Source organism: Pan paniscus, chromosome 6, assembly GCF_029289425.2.
Source record: "Pan paniscus chromosome 6, NHGRI_mPanPan1-v2.0_pri, whole genome shotgun sequence".
Taxonomy (NCBI): Eukaryota; Metazoa; Chordata; class Mammalia; order Primates; family Hominidae; genus Pan; species Pan paniscus.
Window position 1 is genome coordinate 75272026 of NC_073255.2, and position 21599 is coordinate 75293624.

Genomic DNA, 21599 nt, shown 5'->3' on the forward strand with positions numbered 1-21599 from the left:
CAACCCGAATGAAATGGAATGGAATGGATTGGAATGGAATGGAATGGAAAGGAATGGGTTGGAATCAACCCGAGTGAAATGGAATGGAATGGAATGGAATGGATTGGAATGGAATGGAATGCAATGGAATCAACCCTAATCGAATGGAATGGAATGGAATGGAATGGATTGGAATGGAATGGAATCAACCGAAATGGAATGGAATGGAATGAAATGGAATGGAATGGAATGGAATGGAATGGAATCAACCCGAATGGAATGGAATGGAATGGAATGGATTGGAATGGAATCAACCTGAGTGGAATGGAATGGAATGGAATGGAATGGAGTGGAATTGAATCAACCCGAATGGAATGGAATGGTTTGGAATCAACCCAAATGGCATGGAATGGAATGAAATGGAACGGAATTGAATTAACTGGAAAGCAATGGAATGGAATGGAATGGAATGGAATGGAATCAACCCTAATGGAATGGAATGGAATCGAATGGAATGGAATGGAATGGCACGGAATGCAATCAACACGAATGGTATGGAATGGAATGGAATTGAATGGAATGGAATGGAATCAACGCAAATTGAATGGAATGGAATGGAATGGAATAAACCCGAATGCAAGGGAATGGAATAGAATGGAATGGATTGGAATGGAATCTACCTGAAAGGAATGGAATGGAACGGAATGGAAAGGAATGGAATGGAATGGAATGGAATGGAATGGAATGAATCCGAATGGAATGGAATGCAATGGAATGGAATGGAATGGAATCAACACAAATGGACTGGAATGTAATGGAATGGAATAGAATCAACCCGAATTGAATGGAATGGAATGGATTGGAATGGAATGGAATGGAAAGGAATGGGTTGGAATCAACCCGAGTGGAATGGAATGGAATGGAATGGAATGGAATGGAATGGAATGGATTGGAGTGGAATGGAATGGAATGGAATGGAATGGATTGGAATGGAATGGAATGGAATGGAATCAACCGAAAAAGAATGGAATGGAATGGAATGGAATGGAATCAAATGGAATGGAATGGAAAGGAATGGAATGGACTGCAATGGAATCAACCCGAATGGAATGGAATGGAATGAAATGGAACCGAATAGAATCAACTGGAATGGAGTTAAATGGAATGGAATGCAATGGAATGGAATAGAATCAAACAGAACAGAATGGAATGGAGTGGAATAGAATGGAATCAACCTGAATGCAATGGAATGTAATGGAATGGAATGGAACGGAATGGATTGGAATGGAACGGAATCATCACAAATGGAATGGAATTGAATGCATTGGAATGGAATGGAATGGTATGGAATAGAATCAACCAGAATGGAATGGAATGGAATGGAATCAACCAGAATGCAATGGAATGGAATGGAATGGAATGGAACATTATGGAATGGAATGGAATGGAATCAACCCGAATGGAATGGAATGGAATGGAATGGAATGGAATGGAATGGAAAGGAATGGAATGGAATGGAATGAAATGGAATGGAATGGAATAAACCCGAATGGAATGGAATGGAATAGAATGGAATTGATTGGAATGGAATAAACCAGAGTGGAATGGAATGGAATGAAATGGAACGGAGTGGAATTAACCGGAATGGAATGGAAGGGAATGGAATGGAATGGAATGGAATGGAATGGAATATAATCTACCCGAATGGAATGGAATGGAATGGAATGGAATGGAATGGAATGGAATCAACCCGAATGGAATGGAATGGAATGGAATGGAATGGAATGGAATGGAATGGAAAGGAATGGAATGGAAAGGAATAGAATGGAATCAAACCGAATGGAATGGAATCGTATGGAATTGAATCAACCAATATGGAATGGAAAGGAATGGAATGGCGTGGAATGGAATGGAATAAACCCGAATGGAATGGAATGGAATAGGATGGAATGGATTGGAATGGAATCAACCGGAATGGAATGGAATGGAATGAAATGGAATGGAATGGAATGGAATTAACCGGAATGGAATGGAATGGAATGGAATGGAATGGAATGGAATGGAATGGAATGGAATAGAATCAACCCGAATGGAATGAAATGGAATGGAATGGAATGGAATGGAATGGAATCAACGTGAATGCAATTGAATGGAATTGAATGGAAGGGAATGGAATGGAACGGAATGGAATCAAGGCGAATGCAATGGAATGGAATGGAATGGAATGGAGTCAACCCAAATGGATTGGAATGGAATGGAATGGAATGGAACGGAATGGAATAAACCGGAATGGAATGGAATGGAACGGAATGGAAAGGAATGCAATGGAATGGAATGGAATGGAATCAACCCGAAAGGAAAAGAATGGAATGGAATGGAATGGAATGGAATGGAATAGGATGGAATGGATTGGAATGGAATCAATCGGAATAGAATGGAATGGAATGAAATGGAATGGAATGGAATGGAATTAACCGGAATGGAATGGAATGGAATGGAATGGAATGGAATGGAATGGAATGGAATAGAATCAACCCGAATGGAATGAAATGGAATGGAATGGAATGGAATGGAATGGAATGGAATGTAATCAAGGTGAATGCAATGGAATGTAATTGAATGGAAGGGAATGGAATAGAATGGAATGGAATGGAATGGAATGGAATCAAGGCGAATGCAATGGAATGGAATGGAATGGAATGGAATCAACCCAAATGGAATGGAGTGGAATGGAGTGGAATGGAATTGAATGGAATGGAATGGAATGGAATGGAATGGAATGGAATGGAATGGAATGGAATAAACCCGAATGGAATGGAATGGAACGGAATGGAAAGGAATGCAATGGAATGGAATGGCATGGAATCAACCTGAAAGGAAAAGAATGGAATGGAATGGAATGTAATGGAATGGAATGGCATCAACACAAATGGAATGGAATGGAATGGAATGGAACGGAATGGAAAGGAATGCAATGGAATGGAATGGAATGTAATCAACCCGAAAGGAAAAGAATGGAATGGAATGGAATGGAATGGAATATAATCAACCCGAATGGAATGGAATGGAATGGAATGGAATGGAATGGAATCAACCCAAATGGAATGGAATGGAATGGAAAGGAATGGAATGGAAAGGAATGGAATGGAATCAAACCGAATGGAATGGAATCGTATGGAATTGAATCAACCCATATGGAATGGAATGGAATGGAATGGAATGGAATGGAATGGAATGGAATGGAATGGAATGGAATAAACCCGAATGGAATGGAATGGAATAGGATGGAATAGATTGGAATGGAATCAAACGGAATGGAATGGAACGGAATGAAATGGAATGGAATGGAATGGAATTAACCGGAATGGAATGGAATGGATTGGAATGGAATGGAATGGAATGGAATGGAATGGAATCAAGGCGAATGCAATGGCATGGAATGGAATGGAATGGAATGGAATCCACCCTAATGGAATGGAATGGAATGGAATAGAATGGAATGGCATGGAATGCAATCAGCATGAATGGTATGGAATGGAATGGAATTGAATGGAATGGAATCAATCGGAATGGAATGGAATGGAATGGAATGCAATGGAATGGAATGGAATCAACCCGAATGGAACGGAATGGAATGGAATTGAATGGAATGGAATGGAATCAACGCAACTTGAATGGAATGGAATGAAACGGAATGGAATAACCCCGAATGCAAAGGAATGGAATAGAATGGAATGGATTGGAATGGAATCAACCCGAAAGGAATGGAATGGAACGGAATGGAAAGGAATGGAATGGAATGGAAAGGAATGGAATAGAATCAACCCGAATGGAAAAGAATGGAATGGAATAGAATGGAATGGAATGGAATGGAATCAACCCGAATGGAATGGAATTGAATGGAATGGAATGGAATGGAGTGGAATCAACCCGAATGGAATATAATGGAGTGGAATGGAATGGAATGGAATGGAATGGAATGGAATGGAATGGAATCAACCTGAATGGAATGCAAATGAATGGAATGGAATGGAGTGGAATCAATCTGAATGGAATGGAATGGAATGGAATGGAATCAACCCGAATGTAAATGAATGGAATGCAAAGGAATGCAAAGGAATGGAATGGAATGGAATGGAATGGAATGGAATCAACCCCAATGGAATATAATGGAATGGAATGGAATGGAATGGAATCAACCTGAATGGAGTGCAATGGAATGGAATGGAATGGAATGGAATGGAATGGAATTCACCGGAATGGAATGGAATGGAATGGAATGGAATGGAATGGAATGGAATCAACCCGAAAGGAATGGAATGGAATGAAATGGAACGGAATGGAATGGAATGGAATCAACACGAATGGAATGGAATGGAATGGAATGGAATGGAATGGAATGGAATGGAAAGGAATGGAATGGAATGGAATGAAATGGAATGGAATGGAATAAACCCGAATGGAATGGAATGGAATCTAATGGAATTGATTGGAATGGAATAAACCAGAGTGGAATGGAATGGAATGAAATGGAACGGAGTGGAATTAACCGGAATGGAATGGAATGGAATGGAATGGAATGGAATATAATCAACCCGAATGGAATGGAATGGAATGGAATGGAATGGAATGGAATGGAATGGAATGGAATGGAATGGAATCAACCCGAATGGAATGGAATGGAATGGAATGGAATGGAAAGGAATGGAATGGAAAGGAATAGAATGGAATCAAACCGAATGGAATGGAATCGTATGGAATTGAATCAACCCATATGGAATGGAATGGAATGGAATGGAATGGAATGGAATGGAATGGAATAAACCCGAATGGAATGGAATGGAATAGGATGGAATGGATTGTTATGGAATCAACCGGAATGGAATGGAACGGAATGAAATGGAATGGAATGGAAAGGAATTAACCGGAATGGAATGGAATGGAATGGAATGGAATGGAATGGAATCAAGGCGAATGCAATGGAATGGAATGGAATGGAATGGAATGGAATGGAATCAACCCTAATGGAATGGAATGGAATGGAATGGAATGGAATGGCATGGAATGCAATGAGCACGAATGGTATGGAATGGAATGGAATTGAATGGAATGGAATCAATCGGAATGGAATGGAATGGAATGGAATGCAATGGAATGGAATGGAATCAACCCGAATGGAACGGAATGGAATGGAATTGAATGGAATGGAATGGAATCAACGCAACTTGAATGGAATGGAATGAAACGGAATGGAATAACCCCGAATGCAATGGAATGGAATAGAATGGAATGGATTGGAATGGAATCAACCCGAAAGAGATGGAATGGAATGGAATGGAAAGGAATGGAATGGAATGGAAAGGAATGGAATAGAATCAACCCGAATGGAAAAGAATGGAATGGAATACAATGGAATGGAATGGAATGGAATCAACCCGAATGGAATGGAATTGAATGGAATGGAATGGAATGGAGTGGAATCAACCCGAATGGAATATAATGGAATGCAATGGAATGGAATGGAATGGAATCAACCTGAATGGAATGCAAAGGAATGGAATGGAATGGAATGGAATCAATCCGAATGGAATGGAATGGAATGGAATGGAATGGAATCAACCCGAAAGGAATGGAATGGAACGGAATGGAACGGAATGGAATGGAATGGAATGGAATGGAATGGAATGGAATGGAATCAACCCGAATTGAGAAGAATGGAATGCAAAGGAATGGAATGGAATGGAATGGAATGGAATGGAATCAACCCCAATGGAATATAATGGAATGGAATGGAATGGAATGGAATCAACCTGAATGGAGTGCAATGGAATGGAATGGAATGGAATGGAATCAATCCGAATGGAATGGAAAGGAATGAAATGGAATGGAATGGAATGCAATGGAAAGGAGTGGAATGGAATGGAAAGGAAAAGAATCAACCCAAATGGAATGGAATGGAAAGGAATGGAATAAACACGAATGGAATGGAATGGAATAGAATGGAATGGATTGGAACGAATCAACCGGAATGGAATGGAATGGAATGAAATGGAATGGAATGGAATTCACCGGAATGGAATGGAATGGAATGGAATGGAATGGAATCAACACGAAAGGAATGGAATGGAATGAAATGGAATGGAATGGAATGGAATGGAATCAACACGAATGGAATGGAATGGAATGGAATGGAATGGAAAGGAGTGGAATGGAATGGAATGAAATGGAATGGAATGGAATAAACCCGAATGGAATGGAATGGAATATAATGGAATTGATCGGAATGGAATAAACCAGAGTGGAATGGAATGGAATGAAATGGAACGGAGTGGAATTAAACGGAATGGAATGGAATGGAATGGAATGGAATATAATCAACCCGAATGAATGGAATGGAATGGAATGGAATGGAAAGGAATGGAACGGAAAGGAATAGAATGGAATAAACACGAATGGAATGGAATGGAATAGGATGGAATGGATTGGAATGGAATTAACCGGAATGGAATGGAACGGAATGAAATGGAATGGAATGGAATGGAATTAACCGGAATGGAATGGAATTGAATGGAATGGAATGGAATGGAATCAAGGCGAATGCAATTGAATGGAATGGAATGGAATGGAATGGAATCAACCCTAATGGAATGGAATGGAATGGAATGGAATGGAATGGCATGGAATCCAATCAGCACGAATGGTATGGAATGGAATGGAATTGAATGGAATGGAATCAATCGGAATGGAATGGAATGGAATGGAATGCAATGGAATGGAATGGAATCAACCCGAATGGAACGGAATGGAATGGAATTGAATAGAATGGAATGGAATCAACGCAACTTGAATGGAATGGAATGAAACGGAATGGAATAACCCCGAATGCAATGGAATGGAATAGAATGGAATGGATTGGAATGGAATCAACCCGAAAGGAATGGAATGGAATGGAATGGAAAGGAATGGAATAGAATCAACCCGAATGGAAAAGAATGGAATGGAATAGAATGGAATGGAATGGAGTGGAATCAACCTGAATGGAATGCAAAGGAATGGAATGGAATGGAGAGGAATCAATCCAAATGGAATGGAATGGAATGGAATGGAATGGAATGGAATGGAATCAACCCGAAAGGAATGGAATGGAACGGAATGGAACGGAATGGAATGGAATGGAATGGAATGGAGTGGAATCAACCCGAATGGAAAAGAATGGAATGCAAAGGAATGGAATGGAATGGAATGGAATGGAATGGAATGGATTGGAAAGGAATGGAATGTAATGGAATCAACCGGAATGGAATGGAATGGAATGGAATGGAATCAACTGGAATGGAATGGAAAGGAATGGAATGGACTGCAATGGAATCAACCCGAATGGAGTGGAACGGAATGAAATGGAACCGAATAGAATCAACCGGAATGGAGTTAAATGGAATGGAATGCAATGGAATGGAATAGAATAAAACAGAACAGAATGGAATGGAGTGGAATAGAATGGAATCAACCCGAATGCAATGGAATGTAATGGAATGGAATGGAACGGAATGGATTGGAATGGAACGGAATCAACCCGAATGGAATGGAATTGAATGCATTGGAAGGGAATGGAATGGTAGGGAATAGAATCAACCCGAATGGAATGGAGTGGAATGGAATCAACCAGAATGCAATGGAATGGAATGGAATGGAATGGAATGGAATGGAACGGTATGGAATGGAATGGAATGGAATCAACCCGAATGGAATTGAATGGAATGGAATGGAATAGAAAGGAATGGAATGGAATGGAATGAAATGGAATGGAATGGAATAAACCCGAATGGAATGGAATGGAATAGAATGGAATTGATTGGAATGGAATAAACCAGAATGGAATGGAATGGAATGAAATGGAACGGAGTGGAATTAACCAGAATGGAATGGAAGGGAATGGAATGGAATGGAATGGAATGGAATGGAATATAATCAACCCGATTGGAATGGAATGGAATGGAATGGAATGGAATCAACCCGAATGGAATGGAATGGAATGGAATGGAATGGAATGGAATGGAAAGGAATGGAAAGGGAAGGAATGGAATGGAATCAAACCGAATGGAATGGAATCGTATGGAATTGAATCAACCCATATGGAATGGAATGGAATGGAATGGAATCGAATGGAATGGAATGGAATAAACCCGAATGGAATGGAATGGAATGGGATGGAATGGATTGGAATGGAATCAACCGGAATGGAATGGAATGGAATGAAATGGAATGGAATGGAATGGAATTAACCGGAATGGAATGGAATGGAATGGAATGGAATGGAATGGAATCAACCCGAATGCAAGGGAATGGAATAGAATGGAATGGATTGGAATGGAATCAACCCGAAAGGAATGGAATGGAACGGAATGGAAAGGAATGGAATGGAATGGAATGGAATGGAATGGAATGAATCCGAATGGAATGGAATGCAATGGAATGGAATGGAATGGAATCAACACAAATGGACTGGAATGTAATGGAATGGAATAGAATCAACCCGAATGGAATGGAATGGAATGGAATGGCATGGAATCAACCCGAATGACATGGAATGGAATGGATTGGAATGGAATGGAATGGAAAGGAATGGGTTGGAATCAACCCGAGTGGAATGGAATGGAATGGAATGGAATGGAATGGAATGGAATGGAAAGGATTGGATTGGAATGGAATGGAATGGAATCAACCCTAATGGAATGGAATGGAATGGAATGGGATGGAATGGAATGGAATGGAATCAACCCAAAAGGAATGGAATGGAATGAAATGGAATGGAATGGAATGGAATGGAATCAACCCGAATGGAATGGAATGGAATGGAATGGATTGGAATGGAATCAACCTGAGTGGAATGGAATGGAATGGAATGCAATGGAAAGGAGTGGAATGGAATGGAAAGGAATAGAATCAACCCAAATGGAATGGAATGGAATGGAATGGAATAAACACGAATGGAATGGAATGGAATAGAATGGAATGGATTGGAACGAATCAACCGGAATGGAATGGAATGGAATGAAATGGAATGGAATGGAATTCACCGGAATGGAATGGAATGGAATGGAATGGAATGGAATGGAATGGAATGGAATCAACCCGAAAGGAATGGAATGGAATGAAATGGAACGGAATGGAATGGAATGGAATCAACACGAATGTAATGGAATGGAATGGAATGGAATGGAAAGGAATGGAATGGAATGGAATGGAATGGAATGGAATGGAAAGGACGGAATGGAATGCAATGAAATTGAATGGAATGGAATAAACCAGAATGGAATGGAATGGAATATAATGGAATTGATTGGAATGGAATAAACCAGAGTGGAATGGAATGGAATGAAATGGAACGGAGTGGAATTAACCGGAATGGAATGGAATGGAATGGAATGGAATATAATCAACCCGAATGGAATGGAATGGAATGGAATGGAATGGAATGGAATGGAATCAACCCGAATGGAATGGAATGGAATGGAATGGAATGGAATGGAAAGGAATGGAATGGAAAGGAATAGAATGGAATCAAACCGAATGGAATGGAATCGTCTGGAATTGAATCAACCCATAAGGAATGGAATGGAATGGAATGGAATGGAATGGAATGGAATGGAATGGAATGGAATGGAATGGAATTAACCGGAATGGAATGGAATGGAATAGGATGGAATGGATTGGAATGGAATCAACCGGAATGGAATGGAACGGAATGAAATGGAATGGAATGGAATGGAATTAACCGGAATAGAATGGAATGGAATCAAGGCTAATGCAATGGAATGGAATGGAATGGAATGGAATGGAATGGAATGGAATGGAATCAACCCTAATGGAATGGAATGGAATGGAATGGAATGGAATGGAATGGCATGGAATGCAATCAGCACGAATGGTATGGAATGGAATGGAATGGAATGGAATGGAATCAATCGGAATGGAATGGAATGGAATGGAATGGAATGCAATGGAATGGAATGGAATCAACCCGAATGGAACGGAATGGAATGGAATTGAATGGAATGGAATGGAATCAACGCAACTTGAATGGAATGGAATGAAACGGAATGGAATAACCCCGAATGCAATGGAATGGAATAGAATGGAATGGATTGGAATGGAATCAACACGAAAGGAATGGAATGGAACGGAATGGAAAGGAATGGAATGGAATGGAAAGGAATGGAATAGAATCAACCCGAATGGAAAAGAATGGAATGGAATAGAATGGAATGGAATGGAATGGAATCAACCCGAATGGAATGGAATTGAATGGAATGGAATGGAATGGAGTGGAATCAACCCCAATGGAATATAATGGAATGGAATGGAATGGAATGGAATCAACCTGAATGGAGTGCAATGGAATGGAATGGAATGGAATGGAATCAATCCGAATGGAATGGAATGGACTGAAATGGAATGGAATGGAATGCAATGGAAAGGAGTGGAATGGAATGGAAAGGAATAGAATCAACCCAAATGGAATGGAATGGAAAGGAATGGAATAAACACGAATGGAATGGAATGGAATAGAATGGAATGGATGGGAACGAATCAACCGGAATGGAATGGAATGGAATGAAATGGAATGGAATGGAATTCACCGGAATGGAATGGAATGGAATGGAATGGAATGGAATGGAATGGAATCAACCCGAAAGGAATGGAATGGAATGAAATGGAATGGAATGGAATGGAATGGAATGATCAACACGAATGGAATGGAATGGAAAGGAATGGAATGGAAAGGAATGGAATGGAATGGAATGAAATGGAATGGAATGGAATAAACCCGAATGGAATGGAATGGAATATAATGGAATTGATTGGAATGGAATAAACCAGAGTGGAATGGAATGGAATGAAATGGAACGGAGTGGAATTAACCGGAATGGAATGGAATGGAATGGAATGGAATGGAATATAATCAACCCGAATGGAATGGAATGGAATCAACCCGAATGGAATGGAATGGAAAGGAATGGAACGGAAAGGAATAGAATGGAATCAAACCGAATGGAATGGAATCTTAAGGAATTGAATCAATCCATATGGAATGGAATGGAATGGAATTTAATGGAATGGAATAAACCCGAATGGAATGGAATGGAATAGGATGGAATGGATTGGAATGGAATTAACCGGAATGGAATGGAACAGAATGAAATGGAATGGAATGGAATGGAATTAACCGGAATGGAATGGAATGGAATGGAATGGAATGGAATGGAATGGAATGGAATCAAGGCGAATGCAATGGAATGGAATGGAATGGAATGGAATGGAATCAACCCTAATGGAATGGAATGGAATGGAATGGAATGGAATGGAATGCAATCAGCACGAATGGTATGGAATGGAATGGAATTGAATGGAATGGAATCAATCGGAATGGAATGGAACGGAATGGAATGCAATGGAATGGAATGGAATCAACCCGAATGGAACGGAATGGAATGGAATTGAATAGAATGGAATGGAATCAACGCAACTTGAATGGAATGGAATGAAACGGAATGGAATAACCCCAAATGCAATGGAATGGAATAGAATGGAATGGATTGGAATGGAATCAAGCCGAAAGGAATGGAATGGAATGGAATGGAAAGGAATGGAATGGAATGGAAAGGAATCAATAGAATCAACCCGAATGGAAAAGAATGGAATGGAATAGAATGGAATGGAATGGAGTGGAATCAACCTGAATTGAATGCAAAGGAATGGAATGGAATGGAGAGGAATCAATCCGAATGGAATGGAATGGAATGGAATGGAATGGAATGGAATCAACCCGAAAGGAATGGAATGGAACGGAATGGAACGGAAAGGAATGGAATGGAATGGAATGGGATGGAATGGAATGGAATGGAATGAAATGGAATCAACCCGAATGGAAAAGAATGGAATGCAAAGGAATGGAATGGAATGGAATGGAATGGATTGGAAAGGAATGGAATGAAATGGAATCAACCGAAATGGAATGGAATGTAATGGAATGGAATCAACTGGAATGGAATGGAAAGGAATGGAATGGACTGCAATGGAATCAACCCGAATGGAATGGAACGGAATGAAATGGAACCGAATAGAATCAACCGGAATGGAGTTAAATGGAATGGAATGCAATGGAATGGAATAGAATAAAACAGAACAGAATGGAATGGAGTGGAATAGAATGGAATCAACCAGAATGCAATGGAATGTAATGGAAAGCAATGGAACCGAATGGATTGAAATGGAACGGAATCAACCCGAATGGAATGGAATTGAATGCATTGGAATGGAATGGAATTGTAGGGAATAGCATCAACCCGAATGGAATGGAGTGGAATGGAATCAACCAGAATGCAATGGAATGGAATGGAATGGAATGGAATGGAACGGTATGGAATTGAATGGAATGGAATGGAATAGAAAGGAATGGAATGGAATGGAATGAAATGGAATGGAATGGAATAAACCCGAATGGAATGGAATGGAATAGAATGGAATTGATTGGAATGGAATAAACCAGAATGGAATGGAATGGAATGAAATGGAACGGGGTGGAATTAACCAGAATGGAATGGAAGGGAATGGAATGGAATGGAATATAATCAACCCGATTGGAATGGAATGGAATGGAATGGAATGGAATCAACCCGAATGGAATGGAATGGAATGGAATGGAATGCAATGGAAAGGAATGGAATGGAAAGGAATGGAATGGAATCAAACCGAATGGAATGGAATCGTATGGAATTGAATCAACCCATATGGAATGGAATGGAATGGAATGGAATGGAATGGAATGGAATAAACCCGAATGGAATGGAATGGAATGGGATGGAATGGATTGGAATGGAATCAACCGGAATGGAATGGAATGGAATGAAATGGAATGGAATGGAATGGAATTAACCGGAATGGAATGGAATGGAATGGAATGGAATGGAATGGAATCAAGGCGAATGCAATGGAATGGAATGGAATGGAATGGAATGGAATGGAATGGAATCAAACCTAATGGAATGGAATGGAATGGAATGGAATGGAATGGCATGGAATGGAATCAACGCAACTTGAATGGAATGGAATGAAACGGAATGGAATAACCCCGAATGCAATGGAATGGAATAGAATGGAATGGATTGGAATGGAATCAACCCGAAAGGAATGGAATGGAACGGAATGGAAAGGAATGGAATGGAATGGAAAGGAATGGAATAGAATCAACCCGAATGGAAAAGAATGGAATGGAATAGAATGGAATGGATTGGAATGGAATCAACCCGAATGGAATGGAATTGAGTGGAATGGAATGGAATGGAGTGGAATCAACCCCAATGGAATATAATGGAATGGAATGGAATGGAATGGAATCAACCTGAATGGAGTGCAATGGAATGGAATGGAATGGAATGGAATCAATCCGAATGGAATGGAATGGACTGAAATGGAATGGAATGGAATGCAATGGAAAGGAGTGGAATGGAATGGAAAGGAATAGAATCAACCCAAATGGAATGGAATGGAAAGGAATGGAATAAACACGAATGGAATGGAATGGAGTGGAATAGAATGGAATGGATTGGAACGAATCAACCGGAATTGAATGGAATGGAATGAAATGGAATGGAATGGAATTCACCGGAATGGAATGGAATGGAATGGAATGGAATGGAATGCAATCAACCCGAAAGGAATGGAATGGAATGAAATGGAATGGAATGGAATGGAATGGAATCAACACGAATGGAATGGAATGGAAAGGAATGGAATGGAAAGGAATGGAATGGAAAGGAATGGAATGGAATGGAATGAAATGGAATGGAATGGAATAAACCCGAATGGAATGGAATGGAATATAATGGAATTGATTGAAATGGAATAAACCAGAGTGGAATGGAATGGAATGAAATGGAACGGAGTGGAATTAACCGGAATGGAATGGAATGGAATGGAATGGAATGGAATATAATCAACCCGAATGGAATGGAATGGAATCAACCCGAATGGAATGGAATGGAAAGGAATGGAATGGAAAGGAATGGAACGGAAAGGAATAGAATGGAATCAAACCGAATGGAATGGAATCTTAAGGAATTGAATCAATCCATATGGAATGGAATGGAATGGAATTTAATGGAATTGAATAAACCCGAATGGAATGGAATGGAATAGGATGGAATGGATTGGAATGGAATTAACCGGAATGGAATGGAACGGAATGAAATGGAATGGAATGGAATGGAATTAACCGGAATGGAATGGAATGGAATGGAATGGAATGGAATGGAATGGAATCAAAGCGAATGCAATGGAATGGAATGGAATGGAATGGAATGGAATCAACCCTAGTGGAATGGAATGGAATGGAATGGAATGGAATGGCATGGAATGCAATCAGCACGAATGGTATGGAATGGAATGGAATTGAATGGAATGGAATCAATCGGAATGGAATGGAATGGAATGGAATGCAATGGAATGGAATGGAATCAACCCGAATGGAACGGAATGGAATGGAATTGAATAGAATGGAATGGAATCAACGCAACTTGAATGGAATGGAATGAAACGGAATGGAATAACCCCAAATGCAATGGAATGGAATAGAATAGAATGGATTGGAATGGAATCAAGCCGAAAGGAATGGAATGGAATGGAATGGAAAGGAATGGAATGGAATGGAAAGGAATCAATAGAATCAACCCGAATGGAAAAGAATGGAATGGAATAAAATGGAATGGAATGGAGTGGAATCAACCTGAATGGAATGCAAAGGAATGGAATGGAATGGAGAGGAATCAATCCGAATGGAATGGAATGGAATGGAATGGAATGGAATGGAATCAACCCGAAAGGAATGGAATGGAACGTAATGGAACGGAATGGAATGGAATGGAATGGAATGGAATGGAATGGAATGGAATGGAATCAACCCGAATGGAAAAGAATGGAATGCAAAGGAATGGAATGGAATGGAATGGAATGGATTGGAAAGGAATGGAATGTAATGGAATCAACCGGAATGGAATAGAATGGAGTGGAATGGAATCAACTGGAATGGAATGGAAAGGAATGGAATGGACTGCAATGGAATCAACCCGAATGGAATGGAACGGAATGAAATGGAACCGAATAGAATCAACCGGAATGGAGTTAAATGGAATGGAATGCAATGGAATGGAATAGAATAAAACAGAACAGAATGGAATGGTGTGGAATAGAATGGAATCAACCCGAATGCAATGGAATGTAATGGAAAGCAATGGAACGGAATGGATTGAAATGGAACGGAATCAACCCGAATGGAATGGAATTGAATGCATTGGAATGGAATGGAATTGTAGGGAATAGCATCAACCCGAATGGAATGGAGTGGAATGGAATCAACCAGAATGCAATGGAATGGAATGGAATGGAATGGAATGGAATGGAACGGTATGGAATGGAATGGAATGGAATCAACCCGAATGGAATTGAATGGAATGGAATGGAATAGAAAGGAATGGAATGGAATGGAATGAAATGGAATGGAATGGAATAAACCCGAATGGAATGGAATGGAATAGAATGGAATTGATTGGAATGGAATAAACCAGAATGGAATGGAATGGAATGAAATGGAACGGAGTGGAATTAACCAGAATGGAATGGAAGGGAATGGAATGGAATGGAATGGAATATAATCAACCCGATTGGAATGGAATGGAATGGAATGGAATGGAATGGAATCAACCCGAATGGAATGGAATGGAATGGAATGGAATGGAATGGAATGGAAAGGAATGGAATGGAAAGGAATGGAATGGAATCAAACCGAATGGAATGGAATCGTATGGAATTGAATCAACCCATATGGAATGGAATGGAATGGAATGGAATGGAATGGAATGGAATGGAATGGAATGGAATGGAATGGAATAAACCCGAATGGAATGGAATGGAATGGGATGGAATGGATTGGAATGGAATCAACCGGAATGGAATGGAATGGAATGAAATGGAATGGAATGGAATGGAATTAACCGGAATGGAATGGAATGGAATGGAATGGAATGGAATGGAATGGAATGGAATGGAATTGAATCAACCCGAATGCAATGGAATGGAATGGAATGGAATGGAATGGAAAGGAATCAACTGGAATGGAATGGAATGAAATGGAATGGATTGGAATGGAATGGAATGTAATGGAATCAACCGGAAAGGAATGGAATGGAATGGAATGGAATGGAATGGAATCAACTGGAATGGAATGGAAAGGAATGGAATGGACTGCAATGGAATCAACCCGAATGGAATGGAACGGAATGAAATGGAACCGAATAGAATCAACCGGAATGGAGTTAAATGGAATGGAATGCAATGGAATGGAATAGAATCAAACAGAGCAGAATGGAATGGAGTGGAATATAATGGAATCAACCCGAATGCAATGGAATGTAATGGAATGGAATGGAACGGAATGGATTGGAATGGAACGGAATCAACCCAAATGGAATGGAATTGAAGGCATTGGAATGGAATGGAATGGAATAGAATCAACCCGAATGGAATGGAATGGAATGGAATCAACCAGAATGCAATGGAATGGAATGGAATGGAATGGAATGGAATGGAATGGAACGGTATGGAATGGAATGGAATGGAATCAACCCGAATGGAATGGAATGGAATGGAATGGAATGGAAAGGAATGGAATGGAATGGAATGAAATGAAATGGAATGGAATAAACCCGAATGGAATGGAATGGAATAGAATGGAATTGATTGAAATGGAATAAACCAGAGTGGAATGGAATGGAATGAAATGGAACGGAGTGGAATTAACCGGAATGGAATGGAAGGGAATGGAATGGAATGGAATGGAATGGAATGGAATATAATCAACCCGAATGGAATGGAATGGAATGGAATGGAATGGAATGGAATCAACCCGAATGGAATGTAATGGAATGGAATGGAATGGAAAGGAATGGAATGGAAAGGAATGGAATGGAATCCAACCGAATGGAATGGAATCGTATGGAATTGAATAAACCCATATGGAATGGAATGGAATGGAATGGAATGGAATGGAATGGAATTATCACGAATGGAATGGAATGGAATAGGATGGAATGGATTGGAATGGAATCAACCGGAATGGAATGGAATGGAATGAAATGGAATTAACCGGAATGGAATGGAATGGAATGGAATGGAATGGAATGGAATAGAATCAACCCGAATAGAATGAAATGGAATGGAATGGAATCGAATGGAATGGAATCAACGTGAATGCAATGGAATGGAATTGAATGGAAGGGAATGGAATGGAATGGAATGGAGTCAAGGCGAATGCAATGGAATGGAATGGAATGGAATGGAATCAACCCAAATGGATTGGAATGGAATGGAATGGAATTGAATGGAATGGAATGGAATGGAATGGAATGGAATGGAATGGAATAAACCCGAAGGGAATGGAATGGAATAGGATGGAATGGATTGGAATGGAATCAACCGGAATGGAATGGAATGGAATGAAATGGAATTAACCGGAATGGAATGGAATGGAATGGAATGGAATGGAATGGAATGGAATGGAATGGAATAGAATCAACCGAATGGAATGAAATGGAATGGAATGGAATGGAATGGAATGGAATGGAATCAACGTGAATGCAATGGAATGGAATTGAATGGAAGGGAATGGAATGGAAAGGAATGGAATCAAGGCGAATGCAATGCAATGGAATGGAATGGAATGGAATCAACCCAAATGGATTGGAATGGAATGGAATGGAATGGAATATAATGGAATGGAATGGAATGGAATGGAATGGAATGGAATGGAATAAACCCGAATGGAATGGAATGGAACGGAATGGAAAGGAATGCAATGGAATGGAATGGAATGGAATCAACCCGAAAGGAAAAGAATGGAATGGAATGGAATGGAATGGAATGGAATGGAATAGGATGGAATGGATTGGAATGGAATCAATCGGAATAGAATGGAATGGAATGAAATGGAATGGAATGGAATGGAATTAACCGGAATGGAATGGAATGGAATGGAATGGAATGGAATAGAATCAACCCGAATGGAATGAAATGGAATGGAATGGAATGGAATGGAATGGAATGGAATGGAATCAAGGTGAATGCAATGGAATGGAATTGAATGGAATGGAATGGAATCAACCCAAATGGAATGGAATGGAATGGAATGGAATTGAATGGAATGGAATGGAATGGAATGGAATGGAATAAACCCGAATGCAATGGAATGGAACAGAATGGAAAGGAATGCAATGGAATGGAATGGCATGGAATCAACCCGAAAGGAAAAGAATGGAATGGAATGGAATGGAATGGAATGGAATGGAGTGGAATCAACCCAAATGGAATGGAATGGAATGGAATGGAATGGAAAGGAATGGAATGGAATCAAACCGAATGGAATGGAATCATATGGAATTCAATCAACCCATATGGAATGGAATGGAATGGAATGGAAAGGAATAGAATGGAATGGAATGGAATAAACCCGAATGGAATGGAATGGAATAGGATTGAATGGATTGGAATGGAATCAACCGGAATGGAATGGAACGGAATGAAATGGAATGGAATGGAATGGAGTTAACCGGAATAGAATGGAATGGAATGGAATGGAATGGAATGGACCCGAAAGGAATGGAATGGAATGAAATGGAATGGAATGGAATGGAATGGAATCAACACGAATGGAATGGAATGGAATGGAATGGAATGGAATGGAATGGAATGGAAAGGAATGGAATGGAATGGAATGAAATGGAATGGAATGGAATAAACCCGAATGGAATGGAATGGAATATAATGGAATTGATTGGAATGGAATAAACCAGAGTGGAATGGAATGGAATGAAATGGAACGGAGTGGAATTAACCGGAATGGAATGGAATGGAATGGAATGGAATGGAATGGAATGGAATATAATCAACCCGAATGGAATGGAATGGAATGGAATGGAATGGAATGGAATGGAATCAACCCGAATGGAATGGAATGGAATGGAATGGAATGGAATGGAATCAACCCGAATGGAATGGAATGGAATGGAATGGAATGGAATGGAAAGGAATGGAATGGAAAGGAATGGAATGGAAAGGAATAGAATGGAATCAAACCGAATGGAATGGAATCGTATGGAATTGAATCAACCCATATGGAATGGAATGGAATGGAATGGAATGGAATGGAATGGAATGGAATAAACACGAATGGAATGGAATGGAATAGGATGAAATGGATTGGAATGGAATCAACCGGAATGGAATGGAATGGAATGAAATGGAATGGAATGGAAGGGAATTAACCGGAATGGAATGGAATGGAATGGAATGGAATGGAATGGAATGGAATGGAATGGAATCAAGGCGAATGCAATGGAATGGAATGGAATGGAATGGAATGGAATGGAATCAACCCTAATGGAATGGAATGGAATGGAATGGAATGGAATGGAATGGCATGGAATGCAATCAGCACGAATGGTATGGAATGGAATGGAATTGAATGGAATGGAATCAATCGGAATGGAATGGAATGGAATGGAATGGAATGCAATGGAATGGAATGGAATCAAACCGAATGGAACGGAATGGATTGGAATTGAATGGAATGGAATGGAATCAACGCAACTTGAATGGAATGGAATGAAACGGAATGGAATAAACCCGAATGCAATGGAATGGAATAGAATTGAATGGATTGGAATGGAATCAACCCGAAAGGAATGGAATGGAACGGAATGGAAAGGAATGGAATGGAATGGAAAGGAATGGAATAGAATCAACCCGAATGGAAAAGAATGGAATGGAATAGAATGGAATGGAATGGAATGGAATCAACCCGAATGGAATGGAATTGAATGGGATGGAATGGAATGGAGTGGAATCAACTCGAATGGAATATAATGGAATGGAATGGAATGGAATGGAATGGAATGGAATCAACCTGAATGGAATGCAAAGGAATGGAATGGAATGGAGTGGAATCAATCCCAATGGAATGCAATGGAATGGAATGGAATGGAATGGAATCAACCCGAAAGGAATGGAATGGAACGGAATGGAACGGAATGGAATGGAATGGAATGGAATGGAATGGAATCAACCCGAATGGAAAAGAATGGAATGCAAAGGAATGGAATGGAATGGAATGGAATGGAATGGAATGGAATCAACCCCAATGGAATATAATGGAATGGAATGGAATCCACCTGAATGGAGTGCAATGGAATGGAATGGAATGGAATGGAATCAATCCGAATGGAAAGGAATGGAATGAAATGGAATGGAATGGAATGCAATGGAAAGGAGTGGAAAGGAATGGAAAGGAATAGAATCAACCCAAATGGAATGGAATGGAATGGAATGGAATAAACACGAATGGAATGGAATGGAATAGAATGGAATGGATTGGAACGAATCAACCGGAATGGAATGGAATAGAGTGAAATGGAATGGAATGGAATTCACCGGAATGGAATGGAATGGAATGGAATGGAATGGAATCAACCCGAAAGGAATGGAATGGAATGAAATGGAATGGAATGGAATGGAATGGAATCAACACGAATGGAATGGAATGGAATGGAATGGAATGGAATGGAAAGGAATGGAATGGAATGGAATGAAATGGAATGGAATGGAATAAACCCGAATGGAATGGAATGGAATATAATGGAATTGATTGGAATGGAATAAACCAGAGTGGAATGGAATGGAATGAAATGGAACGGAGTGGAATTAACCGGAATGGAATGGAATGGAATGGAATGGAATGTAATATAATCATCCCGAATGGAATGGAATGGAATGGAATGGAATGGAATGGAATCAACCCGAATGGAATGGAATGGAATGGAATGGAATGGAAAGGAATGGAATGGAAAGGAATAGAATGGAATCAAACCGAATGGAATGGAATCGTATGGAATTGAATCAACCCATATGGAATGGAATGGAATCGAATGGAACGGAATGGAATGGAATAAACCCGAATGGAATGGAATGGAATAGGATGGAATGGATTGGAATGGAATCAACCGGAATGGAATGGAACGGAATGAAATGGAATGGAATGGAATGGAATTAACTGGAATGGAATGGAATGGAATGGAATGGAATGGAATCAAGGCGAATGCAATGGAATGGAATGGAATGGAATGGAATGGAATGGAATGGAATCAACCCTAATGGAATGGAATGGAATGGAATGGCATGGAATGCAATCAGCACGAATGGTATGGAATGGAATGGAATTGAATGGAATGGAATCAATCGGAATGGAATGGAATGGAATGGAATGCAATGGAATGGAATGGAATCAACCCGAATGGAACGGAATGGAATGGAATTGAATGGAATGGAATGGAATCAACGCAACTTGAATGGAATGGAATGAAACGGAATGGAATAACCCCGAATGCAATGGAATGGAATATAATGGAATGGAATGGAATGGAATCAACCCGAATGGAATGGAATGGAATGGAATGGATTGGAATGGAATCAACCTGAGTGGAATGGAATGGAATGGAATGCAATGGAAAGGAGTG